Consider the following 22,577-nt stretch of genomic DNA (forward strand, 5'->3'; position numbering starts at 1 on the left):
ATATTGCTCTAAAAAAATTCCCAGAAGCATCTGAATAGTGTTAAGAAAAATATCACGTTGACTTCTACGGCATTTTTGGTAGTGATTGCACATTGGACTTGTGCATGAGATCTGGTGTGTGACCAGGCTCTTTGATTCAAGGAAATGTTTGTTACTTCCAAACCACTATAGAAAAACACTTTACCATTATGAAAAACCACTTTACTGTACTATATATCAAGTCTGCACCTTTCAGATTATTTTGGATAGATACATTTAACCCATTAAGTACACAGCCATCTTCATTCTAAGAGCCATAACATGTTTAAAGCATCCACAGATGAGATGAGGGCTTGTTTTTTTTTTTGCTTGACCAAATTTACTTTGTAAGGACACCTTTTGTTTTACCCTAAAATTTACAGCACAATCCCCCCCAAAAAAATTTTAGGGGTGGAAATTGAAATGTAAACAATAATTTTGCACATATTTAAAACTGAGTTCTCTTTATTCTGTTGGTTAATACAAATACAATGATTAGATATACAAATAAGGAAAGTCTAATCTGCTCACCCTTCCACGATGGATTCTAATAGTCCGAATCCGAAAGCCAGGTGCATAGGGTGTGAGCCCCAGTCAGACATCTTATCATGTAATCTACTCCATACATTGTGATACGTGTAGAGTCCAGTATATTGGATCGACCACATTCAGGTTGAAAACTGGCATTTCAGAGCACCTGGCAGGCTCACAGGTCTTGGGCGGTGTTCAGACCCGTGCGCTGTCAGGTGCGTCCAAACATTTCAGGGATGCACACGCAGGTAACATGGCCTCTTTCCATATAATCCCTATTGAAAGAGTGACGCGCCCCCCACATGGTGGTGAATGGAGAAAGAAACTTTTAGCGCGAGAAGCCTATTGGGTTATAAAATTAGGCACGAGATCTCCTGCAGGTCTAAATAATAGAACGGATATCATGCTACATTATAAGCCATTGTATCATATTTTATTAAATATCCGTTGCAGAATTCTGCCTCATATCAGAATGTTTATGTATCTGTATATTCCCATGCATGGCAGTAGGTATATACCTTTCATGATTGATGTACTTTACAGGGTTACATTTATTTTTGTTATCAGTGCTATGATGGGGGATTGAATGGTTCTTCTGGAAATGTGAGGGGGAGGGTCTAGTTCCATGTCTCAGTATTTATTTGGCTTGATATATTCAGTCCGGTATGCCTTGATAAAGGATCCTCCCGAAACGCGTCTGTGTTTTGTACTACTATTTTTTTTTACCTCTTCCCCCTTTTTTTGTACATATTTTTAAAAGATGCAAATAAAGCTTTCAAGTTTTTACAATTTCTGACTGACTGCTGGCTTTCTCCCTATGGGACAGGCTTCTTCTATTCCATCTTAAATGATACCCATTATAGATGTGCAAATCGAAGCAGACGAACTCGAATTCCTTAAAAATTTTAGGATTTATTTGATTTGCAACAAATGCGAATATCGCCGCCATTCTATCATGCGAATCGCTTTATTAAACTCAATTTTACAGCGTTCCAGGCTCTAGGACACCTAAAATGGCGTTACATGTGGCAGGGGATGCTGGGAAGGCGGGAATGTGAGGCGGGAAGCGAGGTAGGCGTGATGACCCTGAATCACATGCAGGATGCAGCATATCAGCATTCATTGACCCCTGAGATGTCAAAGCCCTATATAAACGGCAGCCATCTTGCGGCTGTTCATTTCATGCCATATACACTGCAGAGATAGGACGGACTGCGTGTCTGTGTCTGTTACACAGAGACGTTGAATTGATCATACCGCAGCGTTCCACTGCCAACTGCTAGTTACATCAGTGTTGTGGACAGAGAGAAGTGCAGTTCTTGTTGTCACTGAGAAGGATTTTGGCGCCAGCCATTAAGCTCCCAGTCACTTCATTCAGCATTTTATCCGAGGGGCAGATAGCTTTTCGTCACCTCATATATATCAAGAAGCTGCCTGAACTTCATGAACCTTATCACTGGAGGCAGGAATGATTTTTCAGCACAATTCTGTGTATTTTTTTCACAAGAAATCATCTGCTGCTTATACTAGTCTGTAGACGTTATAAAAACCAGTTCACATCATTCTTAACACTCTATGACAGAGTGCAATTTAGGGTTTAATCCCCTTTTTTTTGTGGTGCTGCACTGTTGTGTCCTGCTGCTATGCAAAAATACATTTTTCAGCGGACTGTAGTGCATTTGTCTGCCCTCATACGTGCATACCACATACCTACAGCAGTCTACTATTTTGTATCTGTAAATCTGTAACAGGTCTAGATACTGGGAAAGTCCAGGCAAAAGTAATCACCAGCTGGTGTTTTACAAAAATACAGAGTTTATTGGCGTATTGTAGCGCATTTTTCTGCCCTCATACGTGCATACCACATACCTACATCTAAGTAGTGTACCATTATGTACCTGTTAATCTGTCAAGGGCCTACATACTGTGAAAGTCCAAGCAACACTACTCACCGGCTAGTGTTTTACAAAAATACTGAGTTTTTGGGCGTATTGTGCGCATTTTGCTGCCCTCATCAGTGCATACTGTTACGCCGAGCGCTCCGGGTCCCTGCTCCTCCCCGGAGAGCTCGCGGCGTTCCTCTCTCTGCAGCGCCCGGGTCAGACCCGCTGACCGGGAGCGCTGCATTGACATTGCCGGCGGGGATGCGATTCGCATAGCGGGACGCGCCCGCTCGCGAATCGCATCCCAAGTCACTTACCTGTCCCGGCCCCCGGCTGTCATGTCCTGGCGCGCGCGGCTCTGCTCTCTAAGATTTAAAGGGCCAGTGCACCAATGATTGGTGCCTGGCCCAATTAGCCTAATAAGCTTCCACCTGCTCCCTGGCTATAATACCTCACTTCCCCTGCACTCTCTTGCCGGATCTTGTTGCCTTGTGCCAGTGAAAGCGTTTAGCGTTGTCCAAAGCCTGTGTTTCCAGATCTCCTGGTATCCATATTGACTACGAACCTTGCCGCCTGCCCCGACCTTCTGCTACGTCTGACCTTGTCTCTGCCTAGTCCTTCTGTCCCACGCCTTCTCAGCAGTCAGCGAGGTTGAGCCGTTGCCAGTGGATACGACCTGGTTGCTACGGCCGTAGCAAGACCATCCCGCTTTGCGGCGGGCTCTGGTGAATACCAGTAGCATCTTAGAACTGGTCCACCGGCACGGTCCACGCCAATCCCTCGCTGACACAGAGGATCCACAACCAGCTAGCCGAATCGTGACAGTAGATCTGGCCATGGATACCACTGAGGTGCCGCTGCCAAGTCTCGCTGACCTACCCACGGTGGTCGCCCAGCAATCGCAGCAAATTGCCCAACAAGGACAGCAGCTGTCGCAGCTGACCGCCACGTTACAGCAACTTCTGCCACTGCTACAGCAGCAACCATCTCCTCCGCCAGCTCCTGCACCTCCTCCGCAGCGAGTGGCCGCTCCTAGCCTCCGCTTGTCCCTGCCGGACAAATTTGATGGGGACTCTAGACTCTGCCGTGGCTTCTTGTCTCAATGTTCCCTGCATATGGAGATGTTGTCGGACCAATTTCCTTCAGAACGGTCTAAGGTGGCGTTCGTAGTGAGTCTTCTATCTGGAAAGGCCTTGTCTTGGGCCACACCGCTCTGGGACCGCAATGATACAGCCACAGTCCAGTCCTTCTTCGCTGAAGTCCGTAGTGTCTTCGAGGAACCAGCCCGAGCTTCTTCTGCCCAGACTGCCCTGCTGAACCTGGTCCAGGGTAATTCTTCAGTAGGCGAGTACGCCATCCAATTTCGTACTCTCGCTTCCGAATTATCTTGGAATAATGAGGCTCTCTGCGCGACCTTTAAAAAAGGCCTATCCAGTAACATCAAGGATGTGCTGGCCGCACGAGAGATTCCTGCCAACCTGCAAGAACTTATCCATTTGGCCACCCGCATTGAAATGCGTTTTTCTGAGAGACACCAGGAGCTCCGCCAGGAAAAAGACCTAGATCTCTGGGCACCTCTCCTACAGTATCCTTTGCAATCTACGCCTGTGCCTCCCGCCGAGGAGGCCATGCAAGTGGATCGGTCTCGCCTGACCCAGGAAGAGAGGACTCGCCGTAGGGAAGAAAATCTTTGTCTGTACTGTGCCAGTACCGAACATTTCTTGGTGGATTGCCCTATTCGTCCTCCACGTCTAGGAAACGCACGCACCCAGCTCACGTGGGTGTGGCGTCTCTTGGTACGAAGTCTGCTTCTCCACGTCTCACGGTGCCCGTGCGGATTTCTCCTTCTGCCAACTCCTCCCTCTCAGCCATGGCCTGCTTGGACTCTGGTGCCTCTGGAAATTTTATTCTGGACTCTTTGGTGAATAAGTTCTGCATCCCGGTGACCGTCTCGTCAAGCCGCTCTACATTTCCTCGGTCAACGGAGTTAAATTGGATTGCACCGTGCGTTACCGCACAAAACCCCTCTTAATGTGCATTGGACCCCATCACGAAAAGATTGAATTGTTCGTCCTTCCCAATTGCACCTCTGAAGTCCTCCTCGGTCTTCCATGGCTCCAGCATCATTCTCCCACCCTTGACTGGACCACCGGGGAGATCAAGAATTGGGGTTCTGCTTGCCGCAAGAGATGCCTCACGTCTCCTCCCAGTCCCGTCATCAAGCCTCGGTGCCTCCTCCTACACCTGGTCTCCCCAAGGCCTATCAGGACTGTGCCGTGCCTCCTCATGGCCCTCGTCCTGGTGACACCCTGCCCTGTGCCAAGCTTCACCCTCTGCCCTCCCCATTCCCACTCCTGCTGTACTGCCTTCCTTTGAGGAAACCCTACAATCACTCCCAGTGTCCTCGTCCCATGTGAAGCAGTTGTCGGACAAAAAAAGGGGGAGACCTAAGGGGGGGGGGGTACTGTTACGCCGAGCGCTCCGGGTCCCTGCTCCTCCCTGGAGCGCTCGCGGCGTTCCTCTCTCTGCAGCGCCCCGGTCAGACCCGCTGACCGGGAGCGCTGCACTGACATTGCCGGCGGGGATGCGATTCGCATAGCGGGACACGCCCGCTCGCGAATCGCATCCCAAGTCACTTACCTGTCCCGGCCCCGGCTGTCATGTCCTGGCGCGCGCGGCTCCGCTCCTTAGGGCGCGCGCACGCCAGCTCTCTAAGATTTAAAGGGCCAGTGCACCAATGATTGGTGCCTGGCCTAATTAGCTTCCACCTGCTCCCTGGCTATAATACCTCACTTCCCCTGCACTCCCTTGCCGGATCTTGTTGCCTTGTGCCAGTGAAAGCGTTTAGTGTTGTCCAAAGCCTGTGTTTCCAGATCTCCTGGTATCCATATTGACTACGAACCTTGCCGCCTGCCCCGACCTTCTGCTACGTCTGACCTTGTCTCTGCCTAGTCCTTCTGTCCCACGCCTTCTCAGCAGTCAGCGAGGTTGAGCCGTTGCCAGTGGATACGACCTGGTTGCTACCGCCGCAGCAAGACCATCCCGCTTTGCGGCGGGCTCTGGTGAATACCAGTAGCATCTTAGAACCGGTCCACCGGCACCGTCCACGCCAATCCCTCGCTGACACAGAGGATCCACAACCAGCTAGCCGAATCGTGACACATACCACATACATACGTTTAATTAGTGTACCATTTTGTACCTGTTTATCTGTCAAGGGTCTACATATTGTGAAAGTCCAAGCAATAGTACTCACCGGCTGGTGTTTTACAAAAATCCAGAGTATTTTGGTGTATTGTAGCAAATTCTTTTGCCCTGATACATGCATACTACATACCTACATCTAAGTAGTGTACTATTTTTTTACCTGTTAATCTGTCAAGGGCCTACATACTGTGAAAGTCCAAGCAAAATTACTAACCGGCTGGTGTTTTTAAAAAAAAAAAACTGAATTTTTAGGTGTACTGTAGCGCATTTTTCTGCCCTGATACGTGCATACCACATACCTAGATCTAATTAGTGCACCATTTTGTACCTGTTAATCTGTCAAGGGCCTACTGTGAAAGTCCAAGCAACAATACTCACCGGCTGGTGTTTTACAAAAATACAGAGTATTTTGGCGTATTGTAGTGCATTTTTTTGCCCTGATACGTGCATAACGCATACGTACATCTAAGTAGTGTACTATTTTGTACCTGTTAATCTGTCAAGGGCCTACATACTGTAAAAGGACAACCAAAAGTAATCACTGGCTGTGGTTTTACAAAAATTACAGAGTTTTTAGGCTCATTGTAGCGCATTTTTCTGCCCTCAAGTGCATACCTACATCAAAGCAGTCTACTGTTTTGTACCTGTAAATCTGTAACAAGTCTAGATACTGGGAAAGTCAAGGCAAAAGTAATCACCGCTTGGTGTTTTATGAAAATACGTTTTCCAAGTGTAATGTAGCGCATTTTTTTGCCCTCATACGTGCATACCACATACGTACATCTAAGTAGTGTACCATTTTATACCTGTTAATCTGTCAAGGGCCTACATACTGTGAAAGGGCAGCCAAAATTAATCACCTTCTGCTGTTGTACACAAATACTGTTTTAAGAGTAATGTAATACCCTCATATACGCACTAAGTATGTCAGGCAGAGAAGTGCCAGGACATGCACAGAGGCGTGGCAGAGGCCTAAATCCTTCAGACAGAGGTCGCAGCAGACTAGGGGTGAGTAGTTGGCATGGCCCAGGAGCAGTCCCTGTCCTCCCATTGCCTGTGTCCTAAGCTGTTCCCTCTCCTACAGAAGTATCTTATGCTGTGGGTTCAGCTCCACTATTCACTGAGGATGATCTAATAGAGGACAGTCAGCAGCTACTGCCCAGCCAAGAAGGGGAGGAGACATGCACTATTTTCTCCGCTAGGCGGGCAAGTAGTGATGAGGAGAGTGACGTGGAAGGTGGTGTTGCCAGGGTTAAGGGTCCTGAAGCAGACACTGTTGAGGAACCTGAGGAGGACATCAGTGACATGCAGACACTTGATGATGATGAAGCCGATCACAATTGGTTGCTGGGTGTGGTGGCAAAAGTGGAAATCCTGGAGCCAAACATGCCCGGGGGAGACCATCTGCTTCGCGGCAGCCTACCTTTTTGGGAGGTAGTGGAACGGGTTCCTGGAGACGGCGGCAGTAGCAGTCAATTAGTGTGAACTGAAGGTGGGAAAATCAGCTATTCAGCGGTGTGGCAGTTTTTCATCAAGCATCCAGTGGAGGTTCACGTAGCCACATGCAAGATATGTCGGCAGAAGGTGAAGCGTGGCAAGGGTCCCAATGTTGGCACCACGGCCCTGCGTCAACACATGCTTTGCCACCATAAAGCAGCCTGGGAGAACCGTGGCTCCGATGTAGTGGTCTAGCCTGCTGCATTACCCAGTGGCCAGCCGCTCCCTCCTACAGCCAGCCAAGGCTCCACCACCTCAGCCGAAGGGAGCTGTGTGTCATACCCTCCTTCTGTCGCTCCAGATGCTCCTACTTCTCCCACTTTTAGTCAGCCATTCCGCCAGCAATCCATCCGGAGGAGAAGGTGGGCCAGTCTTTGAGCCTGTCGGTGTGTACCAAAGTGCATGGCAGTGTCGACGTCTGGAGCTGTAACTACGGTCAGGGACAATACATGTCCTTTACGGCTCACTGGGTGAATGTGGTTCCTGCTCAGCCACAACCCCAACTTGGACAGGTCACGCTGCTTCCTTCTCCACGCTGTCAGCCCGTTGGTCCAGTGACAGTGTGCGACTCCGCCTCCTCATCCTCCACCGTGTCCTCAGCCTCCACTGCCCGGACAATTCTCAGTGGCCATTCAGCTTACCATGTGTGCAGGTCACGGCGGTGTCACGCAGTTCTTCACATGATTTGCCTTGGCGAAAAGAGTCACACAGGCGAGGAACTGCTAAAAGTCATTCGTAAAGAAATCATAGCATGGCTTACTCCACGAAATCTGGAAATTGGAACCATGGTGACCGACAACGGGAAGAACATCGTGGCCAGACTGCGACAAGGAAGGTTGAAACATGCGCCCTGCATGGCACACGTGTTCAATCTGGTTTTCAAGCAGTTCCTGAAGTGTTCCCCCCCCCCCCCCATTTGCAAGGCATCCTAAGAATGGGAAGGAAACTTTGCATGCACTTCAGTCACTCGTACACTGCAAGGCACACCCTCCTCGAGCTGCAGCGTCAGAATGGTATCCCCCAACATAGTCTGATTTGTGACGTTGCCACACGTTGGAATTCCACCTTGCATATGTTGGACTGTCTGTACGAACAGAGAAAAGCCATCACTGATTTCTTGATGATACAAGCGGATAGGGGTAATCTCGTGTGTAACTTCAATGTGAACCAGTGGCAGCTCATACTTGACACCTGCCGTTTGCTCAGGCCCTTTGAGGAAGCTACATTATATGTAAGTCGCCAGGATTACGGGATGAAAGATGACATTCCACTGCTTCATATCCTTCAACAAGTGTTGGAAACGATGGCTGGTCAGGACAATGGAGACGTTGCGCCTACATCTCACGGCCACATGAGCCACTGGAGGAGGAGGAGGATGAGGGGCACAGTGGAGCACAGTTTAGGTTTGATGAGATGGGCGGTGTTACTAGTCACCTGACAGGAGAGGAGGAGCAGGCAGAGGAGCTAGAGGGTTATGAGGAAGGCGGGAGTCCCTCCGAGTCACTTGCACAAATGGCCCGATGCATGCTCACTTGCTTGCGTAGTGACAGCCGAATTGGCAGCAGGATGATTTCTGGGTGTCCACCTTATTGGAGCCTCGCTACCGGCACAAAATGGGTGCCTTTTTTACACCCAGAGGGAGGACAAAGTGACCTACTACAGAGAGATCTTAAGTAGTCAGTTGGCTGATGCCCATCGGCGCCATCATCCATCCACTAGCAGGTCCTACTCAGGGGCCCTCTGCGCTCACCTTCCACTGCAATGGCTGCTGGGAAGGGTTGGGGTGGCAGGAGCAGTAGCAGTTCCATCAGCAGCAGCCTGAGTCTACAGTCGCTAATGAGTAGCTTTCTTCACCTGCATAGTGAAGCAACTCATCAGCGGCAGGTAGACATGGAGCAGGACCTGAACCAGCAGGTGGTGGCATACCTTGACATGCCCATGCCAACACACCGTGAAAATCCGCTGGACTTCGAGGTAGCCAAACTTGATTTGTGGCATGGAAAAGCTGTCCTGTCCAACCAGTAGTGTGGCATCAGAGCGGGTGTTTAGTGCGGTGGGGGCCATTGTCACCCCAAGGAGAACTCGTCTGTCTACGAAAAATGTGGAGAGACTGACCTTTGTGAAGATGAATCAGGCATGGATCAGCCAGGATTTCCACCCACCAATGCCAGATGCATCAGAGTAGATTGACCATGGTGCTACACCAACACTGCAGAAATATGGATAGTGCCAAAGAGATTTAAGGCACTGCTCCCCAGTTACAAACATTCCAGCCACCTTCATCACCGTGTACTGGTATTGCCACCCACTGCACACTGGTATTGCCACCCACCGCACCACTCTTTCACGGGTCACTTTCAGGACTCCTGATGCTGCTGCTGCCACCTCAAAGCTGTTTCATTCAGCCACTATTTTGTCTCCTTATGCTTCTGCCAACTCCAGGCTGTGCCATTCAGCCACTATATGGTCTCCTCATGCTTCGGCCAACTCCAAGCTGTACCATTCAGACACTATATGGGCTCCTTATGCTTTCCCCACCTCCAGGCTGTGTCATTCCCCCAATATATTGATTTCTGATGCTGGTGGGACTGTCCTGGATATTACAATTTTTTTTATGTTAGCACTAGCAAACATACATGCCCAGTCGAGCTTTCAACATTGATCTTTTAATGTTAGGGATTGTGAAGCCCTCTTATGTACGCATCCTGCTGCCTGCTCCAGGCTGTGTGTTTCAGCAACTATATTATTTAGTGATGCTGCTGGGCCTGTGCCTAAAATTTTTTGATGTGTTTGCACTAGCTAGCATAATTCTTTCAACATTAACATAATGTTAGGGGTTGTGAAGCCCTCTTGTAAACTCATGCTGATGCCTGCTCTTGTAAACTCATGCTGATGCCTGTGTGTTTCAGGAACTTCTTGGCTTAGTGATGCTGCTGGGCCTAGTACATTACCTATATATATATGTTTATGGTAGCACTAGGTACCATACATCTTCAATGGAAATGTCAAAATTCATCTTTTATTCTGAGAGATTGTGTGGCCCTATTGTCTCCTCATCTGATGCCAACTCCAGGCTGTGCCATTCAGACACTATATGGTCTCCTCATGCTTCAGCCACCTCTAAGCTGTGTCATTCAGCCACTATATGGTCTCCATATATTGACTGTGTATTGTAGGAAACATGTGGCTATCCTTGATTTATTCTCCCAGCATTATTGCCATGTTGATACCAGACCAGTAATAAAAGGAAAATTGCCAAGGACTAGCAGAAACAGGGAACTGTGGATACTGACCAGCGGCTGTTGGAATTGACTGACTATCCCAGGTGGTAGATTTACCATTTTGAAGTTCCTCTGTTCCAGTAGGCTTTAAGTCGTTCATTCTTTGTTGTGGTTCTTCAGTTGCAGAATTAAGTTGTATCATGTTTTCCTGTTTCTCCGATGAGCTAATGTAACTGGAACACACAATACTCATATTGTCATCTAAGGAAGGATCCTTTTCTTCAGAGAACATATCTATCATTTTATTATTATTATAGGGTGTATTCTGACAATTTTTGTGAAGCACTGGGGTCTCCTCATGCTTCAGCTAACTCCAGGCTGTCCCATTCAGACACTACATGGGCTCCTTATGCTTTACCCACCTCCAGGCTGTGTAATTCAGCCAATATATTTTTTCTGATGCTACTGGGACTGGGATATTAACTCCAAATATGTTCTGGTAGCACTAGCTAACATAAATGCTTAATTGAGATTTCAACATTGATCTTTCAATGTAAGGGGTTATGAAACCCTCTGGTGTTCTGCTGATGCCTGCTCCTGACTTCTCCTGTGTCTTTCAGGAATTACTTGGCTTATTGATGCTTCTGGGCTTGGGCCTTACATTTTTGTATGTTTAGCATGAGCTAAATACATGCTTAATAGAAATTTCAACTTTGATATTTCAATGTAAGGGGTTATGAAACCCTCTGGTGTACTGCTAATGCCTGCTCCTGACTGTGTGTTTCAGGAACTATTTGGCTTATTGATGCTTCTGGGCTTGGGCCTTACATTCTTGGATGTTTAGCATGAGCTAAATACATGCGCAATAGAAATTTCAACTTTTATCTTTCAAATGTAAGGGGTTATGAAACCCTCTGGTGTACTGCTAATGCCTGCTCCTGACTGTGTAGCACTACATAACTTGAATCTTCAATAGAGATTTCAACATTCACCTTTTAATTTTAGGGGTTGTGAACCCCACTTGTGTACTCATGTTGCTTCCTGCTACACTCTGTCAGCTTGTTGGTCCTGTGACAGTGTGCGACTCCGCCTCCTCATCCTCCATTGTGTCCTCAGCCTCCAATGCCCAGGCAAGTCTCAGTGGCCCTACAGCATACAATGTGTGCAGGGCACGGCGGTGTCACGCTGTTCTTCACATGGTTTACCTTGGCAAAAAGTGTTGGAAACAATGGCTGGTCAGCGCAATGGAAAAGGTGCACCTACATCTCACGGCCACATGAGCCCTGTGGGGGCTTGTTGAATTTGGCCCTTCGTAGTGTGGCAAGGAAAGGGTGTATTTCCTTGGCTCACCCTGCAGAAGCTCTCACCTGCTTCTTAAGTAATGAGGCAGGAGGAAAGGGAGGTGTATATGAGATGGAGACTCAGTGTAATGGGGGCTCTTCCTAGGAGACAGCATGTGGGCTGTAGGGAAGAGACAGAGCCTGCTGAGAAGTACACAGCCCGAGCTATGAGGGTCTCAAAGAGAGTGACATGAATTGTGAATACAAGGTTGCAGGGGACATATGTTTAACCGACTGAGGGAAGCTCAGCGGTTGTTAGTCAGGACAAGCTGATCTGTTTAGTCAGTGACCAGACGGTCTAGGATTTTGTTTTGTTCCTGCTTTTTGTTTATTTCTTTCCCTGCAACCTATCTAATAAAACTGGCAAGGTGCCAGATTTGCATTATATGCGTTTATTTGCTGGTTTATTGAGAAGAAACGCATCCTGTGGCGTAGTCCAGGACGATCCCAGAGCTAATCCCCAAGACGGATCGTCACATTTTGGTGGAGGATGCGGGCACGCCGTTGCCAAGGGCAACCAACAAGCGAGTTGGAGAGGAGCTGTTGGTAGGAGCAACCCCCTGCAAGATTGCAAGTCGGAGGAGCCCAGCAGAGGAGTTGAAGCACAGTTTGGTGTCTGTGGAGGAGCGTTGCTAGGGGCAACGGATCGAGAATTTTTTTTCAAGAAAATGGGACAACCTCGAAAGGCCGTTGCTGGGAGCAACCGACGTGGGCCACAAGCTGTGGTCGCCAAGACGAAGCCGAGGTCCCGTGAGTTGTCGGTGGGCGGAATCCCACTGTGGGTGGACTTGGATTGTTGCCAGACTGTATCTCGGATTATGCCAGAAATAATTCCATTTGTGAAGTCCCGCCCGGAGCCCGGTAAGACTGTTCAAATTACCTTTGATACATGTTTTGGGACAGTAAGCCATATGATGGAGGTATGTGCGGAACTTACAGTGGAAATTGTACTGGGCAGAGACTTTCCGTATTTCTGGCAGCTGTGGGATGCTGAGAGTGCACCTGAGAGTTCGCACACAAAGGTTCCGGAAGGAGTGAGGACTGGGGGGTCTCTACTGGACTGTGTGAATGGTGCTGTATATTGTGAACCCATGCAGGCTGATAATGTTTTTCTTGAAACACTTATGTTAATGTGTTCTGATGTAAAGAGTTCTGTTCCCACCGCTCGCAGGACTAAAGAAAACCTGAGTGAGCTGGAAATAGAAGGTAAAAAGATGATGGTTTTGTTAGATCCAAAATGTGTAATAAGTCTGGTAAAGACCAGCGGCAGAAAGCCAGACCCTGCTGCAATGTCTATACAGGCCGGTATTTGGGGTTATAAAACAGTTAATATGTGTATTTCTACTCCCTATGGTACCATAAGTCACAAGGTTGCAATAGAGCCTACCTTAGAGTATGAAGTAGTGCTGGGGAAGGATTTTCCATTTTTTCAGCAGTTGTGGGAAGATAGTCAGGTGACTAGAGCAGGAACACCTGATAGGCTCACAACACTTGGTTTTCACCGCAAAGCAGGGGACAGTAACTCATCAGAGGTTGAGGACGGGGAGTGTCAGCAGACCCTAGGTATATCTCAGGTGGGAGTGGGCCAGACCACTAGGGGAGCTGAAGAACAGTCCGCGAGTCAAGTTAAAGAGGTGAATGGAATAGAAGCTACAGAGATGGTTGCGGAAAAACCAAAACTCCGAAAGAGAGTACCAGTGGAGCTGGGGGCTGCACTTACGGTCACAGACAGAGTCCTAAGTGAAGGAGACTGTGACAAGACAAAAGAAAAGTCTGCCAAGAAGCCGAGAGACAGTTCCGAGGAACTGATCAGGAATCTCCCTGACTCGCTGGTGCCAAGAACCATTGAAGTTGTTGCTAGGGGCAACAAACTTACCGCCAAGGGATTGCCGGTCCGACGGGAGTGCTTAGCGAGAATCTCCAGAGTTGCCAACGTGGTGGGAGAGGAAGAGTGCCAGGTGTCAGTGGCACCTGTTGTGGATGATAATAACGAGAAACAAGTGGCCGCAACCCCGAAAAAGGGGGAGACTTCATCTAGAGATGGAGAAGAGCTGGGGCGAGTGTCTGACAGAGGACCAGAGGATGTCTCAAGGTCTAACAGCGAGAGTGAGGAGACCGCTGTCAGTAAAAGGTCTCGGAAAAGACGAGCTGGCCTTGGAAAAAAACTGGAGCAGATCCAGAATCTGGAAGAAACCCTGCAGATGGTTTCTGTGAAGTTGTTGGAGAAAGAAAAAGAGGTACATCGCTTGACAGAGGAGAAGGACAAATCACTTGCTGACTTTAAGAAAGAGCAAGAAGCGAGGCTTCAGCTGGAAAAAGTCATGGAGCACCACAGAAGTGAGTTTGTGGCTCTGCAGGATGAACTGTCCCGCTCCCAGGGTCTTGTGACCAGCAAGGAGAGTGAAGTGCAGAGTCTGGCCAAGCGGATGTCATTCCAGGAAGAAGAAGTGAGTCTTCTACGTGGTGCATATCAGGCTTTGCAGAGTGATCACAAGGCTAGGCTGGTAGCCATGGAAAAAATAGAAAAAGAGAAGAATGAAATGAAGGTGGAAGCTGAAGCTCTTGCCAGCAATCTGGAGAGTGTCTCTAAAGCTAAGAGACAACTTGAGGAGGAAGTCAAGGTGAAGAGTGCCCTTGCACATGCTCTTCAATCTGCTCATCATGACAATGACTTGCTCCGTGAGCAGTATGAGGAGGCCCTGGAACAAGTTGAGACTCTGCAACATGAAAACAAGAACTTGCAACAATAGATCTCAGATTTATCTGAACAGATTGGTGAGAATGGAAAATCTATCAATGAGTTAGTGAAGTCCAAGAAACAGTTGCTGGATAGTGAGAAGATGATCTCCACAAAGCTCAAGAGTGAGCAGCTGAAATATATAAAGCTGGAACATGACATGAAGATCTTAAAAGAGAGCCTGGAAGCGCAGAACGAAACACGCAGAAGGTCCCACGTAGATGCCTTGGTTTTGCTGGGAGCGCAACTCTACGAGCAGGTGGCTGTGCTGGCGGAAAATGAACAATTGAGGAAACAACTGCGGTCTTCGGAAGATACTGTCAGGGACTTGACAGAGTTACTTGACAGTGAGAGGATGAAGTCCGCTAAGCTCCAGTGTAAGCTGCGAAAATGTGAGAAAAAGGAAGAGGACCAGGAAGTCCTAAAAGAGAGCAGAGACCAAGATATGGCGGAATTGGCTCAAAAAAGGCTTTTGGGGCCGAAGTTACAGGATACAGTTATGCTTTCTCTGAATGCCAAAAAGTCCTCTAAAGCTAAGATTGAGGTGAAGTCCTGTAAGAAGTCCCCTGAAGCTAGGACTGAGCTGAAACCGTGTGAGAAATCCACTGAAGTCAAGACTGAGGTGAAACCAGGTGAGAAGTCTTCTAAAGTTAAAACTGAGATGGACCTATGTTGGATGTTGGAGGTCCTCTGACGGTACAGAGAACAAGACAGTGGTTGGTGAAGCCACTGAGGCCGAAAGATTCTCTGAAGCAGAGGCAGAGGTCTGGCAAGCCAGAAGAAGACAAAGGTTAGAAGCGTCGGTCCTCTCACTCCTTAATTTCAAGAACCCTGCCCACAACAGGGTGAAGACCCTGGTACTGGAGAGGTGTGACCGAGAGACTTGCAATTGGTGGCTGGTAAAAGTCTGGAAGAAAAAAGTCAAGGACTTCAGAGAAAGTGGGACAAAAGTTGTCCAAGAGAAAGGAAAGGCAAATGGTTTCTGCCTTTCACATACATGTGCTCCTTCCCGGTGGTCTGAGCAAAGGGGGGGGGGGGGGGATATGTGGCAGTGTGGCAAGGAAAGGGTGTATTTCCTTGGCTCACCCTGCAGAAGCTCTCACCTGCTTCTTAAGTAATGAGGCAGGAGGGAAGGGAGGTGTATATGAGATGGAGACTCAGTGTAATGGGGGCTCTTCCTAGGAGACAGCATGTGGGCTGTAGGGAAGAGACAGAGCCTGCTGAGGAGTACACAGCCCGAGCTATGAGGGTCTCAAAGAGAGTGACATGAATTGTGAGTACAAGGTTGCAGGGGACATATGTTTAACCGACTGAGGGAAGCTCAGCGGTTGTTAGTCAGGACAAGCTGATCTGTTTAGTCAGTGACCAGACGGTCTAGGATTTTGTTTTGTTCCTGCTTTTTGTTTATTTCTTTCCCTGCAACCTGTCTAATAAAACTGGCAAGGTGCCAGATTTGCATTATAAGCGTTTGTTTGCTGGTTTATTGAGAAGAAACGCATGCTGTGGCGTAGTCCAGGACGATCCCAGAGCTAATACCCAAGACGGATCGTCACAGTACCCACACACTGGGGTCGGGACACTAAAGCTTGGGAGTTAAAAGTTCAATTTCAAAATCATTGATTTAAATTTCAAAATCTTAAATTTACATAAAAAATCATACATTTCAATGGTCTCCTCATGCTCCAGGCTGTGTCATTCAGGCAATATATGGTGGGCCTGGGTCTAGGAATAAAAATTTGGTTATGGTAGGTAGCACCAGCTATCCAAAATCTTCATTTTAAATTTCAAAAATTCTTGTGTTTTTTCTTGGAGATTGTGAAGTCCTGGTGTGTACTCACGCTTCAGCCAACTCCAGGCTGTGTCATTCAGGCAATATATGGTTTACTGATGCCACTGCTGGGCCTGGGTCTGGGGAAAAATATTTTTGTTATGGTAGGTAGCACCAGCTATTGAAAACATTTTCAGTTAAAATTTCTGAATTCATCTTTTAGTCTTAGGGATTGTAAAGGCCTAGTGTCTACTCATGCTGCAGCCAAGTCCTGGCCGTGCCATTGAGCCACTATATGGTCTCCTCATGCTGCCAACACCTCCACGCTGTGTCATTCAGCCACTATATGGTCTCCTCATGCTGCCAACACCTCCACGCTGTGTCATTCAGCCACTATATGATCTCCTCATACTTCAGCCTCATCCAAGCTGTGTCATTCAGCCACTATATGGTCTCCTCATGTTGCCAACACCTCCACGCTGTCATTCAGCCACTATATGGTCTCCTCATGCTGCCAACACCTCCACACTGTCATTCAGCCACTATATGATCTCCTCATGTTTCAGCCTCATCCAAGCTGTGTCATTCAGGCACTATATGGTTTCCTCATGCTGCCAACACCTCCACGCTGTGTCATTCAGCCACTATATGATCTCCTCATACTTCATTCAGCCACTATATCGTCTCCTCATGCTGCCAACACCTCTATGCTGTGTCATTCAGCCACTATATGGTCTCCTCATGTTGCCAACACCTCCACACTGTCATTCAGCCACTATATGATCTCCTCATGTTTCAGCCTCATCCAAGCTGTGTCATTCAGGCACTATATGGTTTCCTCATGCTGCCAACACCTCCACGCTGTGTCATTCAGCCACTATATGATCTCCTCATACTTCAGCCTCATCCAAGCTGTGTCATTCAGCCACTATATGGTCTCCTCATGCTGCCAACACCTCCACGCTGTGTCATTCATCCACTATATGGTCTCCTCATGCTGCCAACACCTCCATGCTGTGTCATTCAGCCACTATATTGTCTCCTCATGCTTCAGCCTCATCCAATCTGTGTCATTCAGCCACTATATCGTCTCCTCATGTTGCCAACACCTCCACGCTTTGTCATTCAGCCACTATATGGTCTCCTCATGCTTCAGCCTCATCCAAGCTGTGTCATTCAGCCACTTTATGGTCTCCTCATGCTGCCAACCCCTCTGTGCTGTGTCATTCAGCCACTATATGGTCTCCTCATGCTGCCAACACCTCCATGCTGTGTCATTCAGCCACTATATTGTCTCCTCATGCTTCAGCCTCATCCAATCTGTGTCATTCAGCCACTATATGGTCTCCTCATGCTGCCACCACCTCCATGCTGTGTCATTCAGCCACTACATGATCTCCCCATGCTGCCAAAACCTCCACGCTGTGTCATTCAGCCATTATATGGTCTCCTCATACTGATGCCACCTCCAGGCTCTGTCATTGTGCCTCTCTGCGGCAATGATTCTAAAAGCGATAATCTGCATGTTATTATGAATAACAGTATTATTTCACTACCCCAGCACACTTCATATGCATGTTAGAACACAGCAAAGTGTTCTATACCCCTTTTGAGGCTCTCTGTTGGCCAGAAATAGCCTTTTTTAACCCCTTAATTACTAAGCCCATTTTGGCCTTGAGAACGAGACCAATTTTATTTTTGCAGTTTCGTTTTTTCCTCCTTGCCTTCTAAACATCTAAACATATTTCCATCCACAGACCCATATGAGGGCTTGTTTTTTGCGTCACCAATTGTACTTTGTAATGTCATCACTTATTTTTCCATAAAATGTATGGTGCAACCAAACTAATATTATTTATGTGGGAAAATTGAAAAGAAAACCGCAATTTGGCAAATTTTACCCATGATACCCATGATTATATTCTTTTCAATAATTGTACCACTTAAAGAAAATCTCAAACCATTTTAACAAAATTAGTATGTTTGAAATTGCCCTATTTTGACCACCTATAATGTTCTAATTTTTCCGTATATGGGGCGATATGAGGGCTCATTTTTTGCGCCATACGGGATAATTAACAATATATTTTAATAGTTCATACTTTTACGCATGCGGCAATACCAAATATGTGTATTAATAAATTTTTTACGCTTTTTTGGGGGTAAAATGGGGAAAACGGACGTTTTACTTTTTATTGGGGGAGGGGATTTTTGACATTTTTTTACTTTTTTATTTTGCATTTTTTTACTTTTTTTTTTTTTACGCTTTTTATGTCCCCATAGGGGACTATTCATTGCAATCAGTTGATTGCTAATACTGTGCAGTGCTATGTATAGGACACAGCACTGCTCAGTATTATCGGTGATCTTCTGCTCGATCTCAGACCAGAGCAGAAGACCCCGCGAGACAGCCGGAGCAAGGTGAGGGGACCTCCGACCGCCATGCTGGATGATCGGATCACCGCGGCAGCGCTGCGGGCAATCCGATCATCCCTTCAAACTACCGCAATGCCGCAGATGCCATGATCTGTATTGATCACGGCATCGGAGTGGTTAATGGCGGACATCCGCGCAATGGCGGGTCCCTGGCTGCTGATATCAGCCGGGACCTGCCGGGCATGACGCGAGCACCGCTCCGGTGCTAGCGTTCATGTCGGCGCGTAAATGTACGTCATGGTGCGCTAAGTACCACGTCACCATGACGTACATTTACGTCCATTGTCGTTAAGGGGTTAATATAGTTTCTCCGCAAATAAATTCAGATTAAAAAAATGTTTTCAAAAAATTCTGCGAATCGTCCGAATTTAATTGTTGAAAAGTTCGCTCATCTCTTATACCCATGTTAACATGCTTTACTATTTCTGGTACAAAATTTGTATGCATAAAATAGCCCTATTCTGACCCCTATAACTTTCCAATTTTTCCGTATACAGGACTGTATGAGGGCTATTATTATTTTTTTGCACTGTGATCTTTTTTAGTTTTTATTGGTTCCCTTTTTGCACATATGTGATGTTTGGATCACTTTTTCATTCATTTTTCTGGGATGTGATGTGACCAAAAATCTATTTAGGCAACTTTACGCTGTTCACCATATGGGATCATTAACAAATATTTTAATAGCTCAAACATTCATGCACACGGTGATACCAAATATGTTAATTATTTTTTTTTTCACTTTTTTTTTTAATTGGAAAAGGAGAGAATTTATTTTTTATTGGGCTTAATTTTTTTAATCATTTGTAACAATCAATAGATGCTATTATTGTTCAGTAGATTTATAAAAAAAATGTTATACAGTAATATCGTCAATCTAATTCTCTGGTCTTCTAGAAGACAGAGCAAAGGAGAAAATTGTTGGAGTCAGCCAGGAGGCAGGTAAGGGGACCTCTAATACTGCAGATGCCATGATCAGTATTGATCACGGCATCTGGAGGGATAATGGCAGCATAAGCGCCATCACAGATGTCTACCATTATCGTCACGTCCCTGACTGCTGATAGCAGGACTTAAATATACTTCTTGGCGCGTTAACCCCTTAAGGACACAGGGTTTTTTCCATTTTTGCACTTTCGTTTTTTTCCTCCTCACCTTCTAAAAATCATAACTCTTTCAGTTTTACACCTACAGACCCATATGAGGGCTTGTTTTATGCACTACCAATTTTACTTTGTAATGACATTTCACCACAAAATCTATGGTGAAACAAAAATAAATAAATGGTGAAACCCCCCCAAAAAAATTAGTGGGACAAAATTGAAAAAAAAAAAAACGCCATTTTGTAATTTATAGCAGCTCTGTTTCTATACAGTGCACTTTTCAGTAAAATTAAATGTACACCTTATATTTATTCTGTAGGTCCATACGGTTACAAGGATACCTAAGTTATATAGGTTTTATTTTATTATACTACTTAAGAAAAATTATAACTACAGGCACCAAAATTAGTATGCTTAAAATCTTCTGACCCCCATAACTTTTTTATTTTTCTGCATATGGGGATATATGAGGACTCATTTTTTGTGCTGTGGTCTGTAGTTTTTATTGGTAAAATTTTTGTTTTGATGGGACTTTTTGATCGCTTTTTATAGGAAAGGGGTTAAATCACATTTATTAACTTATTTTTATTATTTTTACACCATTTTTAGTCTCCTAAGAGGACTGCTGATATGGATTTTATCAGTTACCTAGTAACTATCTTACTCCCATCCAAATCCGTAATCTGTATACAGAATGTATATGTCATGTCAGTTGCAAGTACTTAAAAATCCTGCTTCTGACCTTTATTGCAAAATGTCCATGCTTATATCACCATTGCAATTAACATAAGTTCCCACCATCACTAGGGGGTGTTCTTAGTCCTTGCATACCATATAAGGTATAGTCCTTTGTTAAACTTCAGTGGGCTTCAAGTCCTCATGGGTTTTGGCCAGCAACTTTCTCTATTCGATGGTGGGGGCCAAACAGAAAGGAGCAGAGTAGCACAAGGAGAATGGAAGCTTTTTGTCCCAAAATGGCCATTTTATGTTGCATACATATATTCACACATATATACGTCCATTACAATCCCCCCTTAAAATGACCATTTTACCTTTACCTAACTTCCATCATCCTAATTCATCTGCCCCAATGTGTTTTCTCAAAGTTTCACTGTACTTTAGACGACCCATGGCTTGTCCATGGACCTCCTTAGCCTCAGACTTTACACAAATGGAGTGAGATGCTGTCCCTATAGTTCACTGGTGTTATCGATGGCATTGAAGCTCTGTAATGGGGTATAAGCCTTCTGTAATCTCGAAGTCCACATTCGTCATCACTGGTGAGGCATTCTCGACAGTCATCTCACACTTCTTCTTTAGGCAAAGCAAAACACAACACACAACAAAAGCAAGATTATCAGGATTATAAGTATGGTTATTTTACCATTTGGATCCTGTATTGACTGAGATATATGTGCAACAGGTCTCCCCAAACATTTTACATACCCCCCTTTTTCCCCTTACACCATACACCATATCTAATGCCGTACCATTTTGAAATGTCATAGCGGATGTTGCTCTTAGTTGTTCGGCCTGACCATTAAGAGCATTTACTGAGAAATGTATGAATCTTTGCTGGTTATAATGCATATAATTAATCCAGTCTACATTCTTGTTTATGGAAATCTGGAGTATTATAGACTCAAATCTGTAATTTACTTGCATTTAGCTTTAAACTCATCTGGAACCCCCCTTGGGACTCCTATAGCATCAATATACACATGGTCAAGGCTCCCAGCATGGGCTGCACTTTTACTTCTAGAGTGTGATTTGGGTTCCTTTATAGGTTCTGTAGTGAAAATGTGTATGGGCAGAAGAGTCTTGACTAATATGCATTTTCCAATTCAATTTCCTTCTATCAGGTTCTGAGCCTCATATCCCCAAGTATCCCATACCTTACGGTAGTTAACACTTACTCATCCCACTAACTAGGCCTATCCTTTCTATATTTTTACACCAAGTATTCCTTTTCTTTATAACATTATCACCCACTAAAATGCTTACTTCATCCCGCTATTTGTACATGTTCATCCACTGATTCTCCTCATACCATGTCACATCCTAACAATCCGTTGTGATCATCTCTTCCATTGGAACAACCATGGTTATGTACAAACCTAGACTTAACAGTTATCAGAGAATATGTCTTAGATACATCTATATGGGATCATCATATGTAATCGTCTCTTTCCTCGCTTATTTCCTAACACATAGGTTTTAAGGAACTGGGTGTCAATTACTGAATCTGAACTAGGCACAACACTACAAAAGGTTCTTAGTTGTATTCTTTACTGTATCTATGTTTAGGGAATCTGTACAGTCAGACAAGGACATACTGATATTGTCCCACCTTAGGCAGTTATATGAAGTCTACTCATAGTCTCTGAAACAGGTAAGATGATTATGGAGTGTGTTGGTCAGGTACCTTTATAGTTTTACTTAGGTCATAACAGATGTAAATAATGAAGTCTGTACAAACCTTCTTTCTGCATTGCTGAATCCTGAGGCCACCCAATGTATGGACATTACTACACACACAGCTCCCTTCTGCTTAGAGTAAGGGGCTATATATGTTACCATGGGGTACAAGGCTGTTGGCACACACAGTTTCTTACCAACTTTCCAGATGCCGTCTTTGCCCTGTACCACCTCTTTCTTCTTCCATTGGTCTCTCTCAGCATGCATTGCTGGTTCCTGCAAGATACCTAACCAGACAGAGCCACACTGCCCATCCACCTGTACACTCTGTACCAGAACTGTGGGAGGACAGGAGCACTGCAGCCTTGGCAGCCTTCTGTCCCCTTGGCTTCTGAGGTTTGTTTCCTTCATGTGGGTC

The 22,577-nt window shown here is 46.0% G+C and overlaps 1 protein-coding gene across 11 annotated transcripts in view; it reads left to right on the forward strand.

Annotated features, from left to right (window-relative positions):
* The window catches only part of MARK2 (microtubule affinity regulating kinase 2), a 729,699-nt gene that overhangs the window by 673,349 nt on the left and 33,773 nt on the right, over window positions 1–22,577 (forward strand). The gene's annotated exons all lie outside the window — the stretch shown is intronic.

Source organism: Hyla sarda, chromosome 6, assembly GCF_029499605.1.
Source record: "Hyla sarda isolate aHylSar1 chromosome 6, aHylSar1.hap1, whole genome shotgun sequence".
Lineage (NCBI taxonomy): Eukaryota > Metazoa > Chordata > Amphibia > Anura > Hylidae > Hyla > Hyla sarda.